The sequence below is a fragment of the Procambarus clarkii genome, unplaced genomic scaffold (assembly GCF_040958095.1).
Source record: "Procambarus clarkii isolate CNS0578487 unplaced genomic scaffold, FALCON_Pclarkii_2.0 HiC_scaffold_268, whole genome shotgun sequence".
Classification (NCBI taxonomy): Eukaryota; Metazoa; Arthropoda; class Malacostraca; order Decapoda; family Cambaridae; genus Procambarus; species Procambarus clarkii.
Genome location: NW_027189301.1, coordinates 144,949 through 150,479, shown reverse-complemented (window position 1 = coordinate 150,479; position 5,531 = coordinate 144,949).

Sequence of the window (5,531 nt, the reverse complement as noted above, 5' to 3'; positions counted from 1 at the left end):
TTGGGAATGAATATCATCTTGGCTGACTTGAATGCTACAGGAATGTGACCCGATGCCAGCATAGCGTTGAATAGGTTGAGTATGGATTGCATAAGATTGCCTGGTAGAAGTTTGATCTGCAGCGCTTTGATCCCTGATGGTCCTGGGGCCTTATCTCTGGTGTTTTTGATGACTCCTCTCATCTCTAGCATAGTTATGGGTCTTGTTAAAGGGTGGTCGTCTTCTAGGGTTGTCAGGTCAATCAGAGGGGTGCTGTTAAGGGAGGCGGCATTTTCTGTTGTCCATTGGTTGACACGTTCAAAGTGAGTGTTGTTGAAGGCTCTGCTGGTTGAAGCTGTGAGTGTCTTTTTCCAAACTGCGCCCATGAGGTCAGCCTGATCCTGCGGGTCTTCTATTTTTTCTTGTTGCTCCTCTTCATCTTCGTCAAGGAATGTGTGTACAAGGTGGGTGAGGCTGGGGTTAACCGATCCCAGGAGCTGTCTGATCTTGCGCCAGAAAGTTCCCGGCTCCCTTTTGTATTGGTTGGCCTGTCTCACTAGGGTTCTCCAAATGTGGCTCTTGTGGGTCAGCGTAAGGTCTATGGTTTCCCTTCTGAGTGTTTGTAGGGTCAACGCTGGTGGCTGGCCTGTTTGGTAGTGGCTTTGGCAGGCTCGCTGGTACACATTCATTTTGCCTCTGATTTCTCGGGTTGGCTTATATTGGTGGTAAGTCCTAGTGGTGGATATTTCACAGGTGGCCTCGGTTGCAAGCTGGATCCGGTTGTGGATGGTGTTTACTGCTTGGTCGATTGTTTGGGTTGGGAGGTTGTCGAACTCAAGGATGGGGTCGCCAGCAAGGAAGGTGTCATAGTCACGGGCACGTATGGTTTCCAATCTGGGCCTGGATGGTACCACATATCTGAAGGGGGTTGCTTGGAGGGATGTTACCACAGGGATGTGATCCGACCCCACGTTCTTGCCTGGGGTTACTCTGCAGTGGAACAGGTCACAATCTCTGTTGGTCAGCACTATGTCAGGGGTGCCCCTATGGTTGCCCGCAAAGAACGTCTTAAAGTGGGGGCCTTGGAAGGAGAGGTCCCGGTTTTGCATTAGATTGAAGAGCTGCCTGCCCTTGAGGTCTGGCCTGTCAGGGGCGTTGAATAAGGCCTGATGGTGGGCATTCAGGTCTCCTGCGATGATAGTGGGGAGGTTCCTGTCGAGCAGCTTGTTCAGAGGGATGGAGGGGAGGTAGGCCAGTCTAGGTGGTAGATATGCGGTGCAGACAATGAGGGGGCCGTGTGAAGTGGTGAGTTCTATTGCAAGAAAGTTGTCGTCTTCTATGAGAATGGGGCGGTAGGAGAGCCCTCTTCTTATTAGTATTGCCACCCCACTGTACCTACCCCTGTTGACTTCCCTGGTGGAATATCCCCAGATGGAGATGTGCTGGTCTTGTCTGGCCGCTGTTTCATTGAGTAAGACAACATCTGGGTTAAGTCTGGCTACCTCCAGAGTGAGTAGGTATCTGTTGTTGAAGTAATGTCTGATGTTCACCTGAAGGATTGTGATCCCCATTATTGGCTATGAGACGGAAGTGTTTGTTTGGCTGTAGTGCCAATGTTATTACATTCGGTTTGGTCGCTTCTGTTTGTGGAGGAGGGGGGTAAAGCTGTTGAGCCAGGTATCTTGTTCCTGGTTCCGGTCGGGGATTGGTTGGAGTTGGAGTTTTCCATACGTTGCTGTGCCATTGAGGGGTCTTCGGTGTCACTGCTGTTCATGATGTCGACATCCGTGGTGCTAGAGTCGCTCTCTGGTGGAGAGTTGTGGGGGCTGCTTGCCCTTGCTCCGTCCACAGGGGATGGGGTTCGGCTGTAAGTGTTGGTTCTAGGCCTCTTGGCACCGCGTTGTGTGGAATATATTGTTGTGGGGCTGCGATGTTTGAAGCGAAATTTCCTAGGCCGGGTGGGGTTCCGTATGGCAAGGGAGTTTGTGATAGCTTGGAGGAGGATCTGATGTGGGATTGTTTCAGGAAGGGTGGACATAGGTGTTTCCCAGGATGTCGGGGTGGAGGGGCCGGGGTTGTTCAGGGAGTTTGGAGTCTCCTGGGCGTTGGTTGAAGCCAGGGGGCGAGGAGTACTAGGGTTGGGGTTGTTGGGTTGTGCTTGGGCCTGGCCGGCGGTTGTTGTGATGTTAGGAGTCAAGTAGGCAAGCGAGTCCTCGGACATATGGACAGGGGGTGGGCCATTGTCTTTCCTAAGTGAGTTCCAGAAACCTAGGAGCTTCACTGGGTTGTCTGGAAATTGGATTTGAGCAAATGTTAGGAGTTCGGCCCCTAAGCTGGGCTTGGGATCGGGGTTTGGTGCAAGAGAGTTAGGTGTTGGGGCCTGTTGTGTTTGATTCTGGGTTTGCTCTGGTATAACCGTGGGGTTATGGGGGTGTTGGGTGCTTTGGTGGCCCACTTGGGCCACCGACTGGGCCTGTTGTTGGTTAGGGATGCCCCAGGCATTTACTGGTGGAGGAGGGGCAGGGATGGTAATAGCTGCCTGTTGGCGGGCTGCTGTCTCTGTTTAAATGCAATTGCTTGATTGCCTCTTGCCTGCGGGGACAAAGATGCGAGACTGCAATGTGTGGACCATTGCATAGAGCACATTTGGGTGTTGGGTTTGTGCATTCCCTGTAGCTGTGTTCCCCTGTGCACCTGCTGCACTTGGGGGTTCCATTGTTACATGCATTGGAGTAGTGGTCATACTGAAAGCATTTGAAGCATTGCTTGAGCTTGTAAAACCTCTGTGGGTGGATTTTGTCAGGTTCAGCCATGATGCCAAATGCAGAAAGGCCTTGTGTGCAGACTTGCGTTGCTTGCTCCGGTGAAGCCAGAGTAAGTTTCAGTACTTGGTTGTTGCGTTGGGTTGTGAATCTGTGGGCCTGAAGTATTTTGACATCCCTGTTTTTCCTCTCTATTTCTGCAATTATTTCATCATTTGAGTGGTCCATGATGATGTCATGGATCCTATGTACAAAGATGGTGCGCTGGGCTTGGAATTCGGCAGGGGGGTAGACAGTGATATTCTTCTCCCTTAGTTTGTTCATGGTGTCTGACGAAAGGAGGTCTGGGAGGTTTGCATTGGGTACCAACAAGATGGCTCCATTCGTTATTTTGTACACATTTTTGTAGGTAATCTGGGTGACCTCGTAGATCACCTCAAGTAGTTGGGCTGGGGTACGACCCCGGCCAGATTCGTCTGTGAATCTGACTTTGGTCGCCATAGCTTGGTGGGCCAGGCAGCCTAATCTAATCTATACTATGGTGGGTGCTGTGAAGTGTCCAGGTAGACTAAGTGGATGGTGGGTGTTAGTTAGGCCGAGGCCTCTAACTTCTAGTTGCTAGGCAACTAGAGCTACTAGACAAGGTGGTAATTGAACCTATCGATAGCCTAAGCCTGCTACAAGGCTGTTAGATGCCCGATCAAACCTCCGCAAGAATTTCAAGAACCCGGTTTTGGCTACCGCTCGGGAATGATCGTTTGGAATGGCGAAATACAAGAGGTAGAAACAGTTTAGAAAGACAGCCTTATTCACTCCTTAATTCAATGATTAGTAGGTTATGCATTGTGTATTGTGTGAGTGTGTGTGTGGTGTGTCTTGGTACAGGCAGGGAGAGAATGGGGAGGAGAGGGTGGGGAATGGGGGGGGGAGGGGGAATCAGAATCAGAATAATACAGGAGAAGATGCCCATAGGGGCGAGCTTGGAAGTGGGGACAGAAGAAGATAAGGGGGGGTGAGAGGAAGAAGATTTGTAAGAGAAAAAGTGCCAGGGCTAAACCCAGCTGCATGTCGTTAGGTTGCGGCTTTCGAGGCAGGGACTCAGTCGGGTGTTTTCAGTGACAACATCGGGACATCACAAACTCACAACATCACAGTGATTGGCTCAAGAGCGTCAGGGCTGAACTTTTTTACGGATTGTTTGTGCTGGTTGTTGAGAGCTGAATATGTAATGATAGTGGATGCTGGGTGTTGAGAGCTAAAGTTTAACGAAATACAGAGTTAGGAAGAGGATCATGGATGGTAGAGAAGAGGTCATGATTGTTTCGTGGTAGTCTGAGAGTGTGTAGGAGAAAATCAATATGTTGTTCATGATGAGTGAGTAGTCTATCGATTTGTTTGTCTGATAGAGTTTTCCAGTAGGTATTTAGGGCAGGAATGTTAGTACTTTCATGGAGACTTTGACTGGTATTTAACTCTTGCCATCGGGTGTTGAGTACCCATCTTAGTGCTCTGTTCTGTATTCTTTGAAGTTTTATTTTGTTAGTACGTGCAGATAGAGAAAGAGCTAGTGGAGCGTATGTTAGGAGAGGTCTAATAAGTGCTTTGTAAAGGTGCATTTTTGTGTCAGGTTTTGCAAATCTAAGTCTGTATAGTTTCTTCATGGCTTGAAGAGCTATTGCATGTTTCTGTGTTATGTGTGTGTGAAAGAGTAGTTGTCGATCAAATGTGAGTCCCAGGACTGTGGAGGAGGGAGATACAGAGATATAAGTAGGATTTTGAGTGTATGAATAGAGTTTGAGAGGAATTGGGCGAATAGTTCTTTTACAGAAAAAGTAGGTGATTTTAGATTTGCTGGAGTTGGTTTTTATACGCCATTTGTACTCCCACTCAGTGACAACATCAAGTTCTGTTTGTGCTCTGTTTGTTAGTGTATCAATGGTGTTGCTGGTGACAAGGTGAGAGACATCATCAGCATAACATATGGTTAATGAAGTGTGATGAACAGGGTCAGGAATGTCGTTTATGTATAGGATGTAGAGTGTTGGGGCAAGAACAGAGCCTTGGGGAACACCGGCGTGTAAGTTGAAGTAGTCAGAGTGTTGTTGGAGGAACTTAATTCTCATTGTCCTATCGTCTAAGTAGTTCGAAAGAAGTTTGGTGGTGATAAGAGGAAGATTAAAGTTGTTGCATAGTTTGAATTTTAAGCCGTCATGCCAAACAGTGTCAAAGGCCTTCTCAACGTCCTTAGTGATGAGTGCAGTCTTAAGTCTTTGGTGCTGATTGATACTAAGGTAGTTAGTCATGATGTTTAAGGCGTCGTGAGTGGACCGGTGAGGCCGAAATCCAAACTGTTTGTTAGTGAGTAAGTCATTGTGTTCAAGGTGGGTTCTAAGTCTCTGGTTGATCAGCCTTTCAAAGACTTTGCCAAGTGTCTCTAGAAGGCTGATGGGTCTATAGTTCTTTGGGTCAGTGTGGGGTTTCCCAGGTTTTGGAATAAGAACGGCTGTGGCAGACTTAAAGTTGAGTGGAAAGTATCCAGAGGCAAGGGAGGCGTTGAATAGGTTAGTGATAGCAGTAATGATAGAAGCAGGGAGTTGTCTAAGAAGGATATGTCCAATGCCAGACGCACCAGGGGCTCTACGACGAGTGCCCATGAGAGCTGTCTTGACATCAGCTAGAGTTAGGGGAGTCTGTAGTTCAGTGTTTGAATTGAGATTTTCAAGGTGAATGAGGTCGTCTGGTGTAGTTGCTTGTCTATTTTGGTGTATCCAGTCTTCGACTATTTCAATG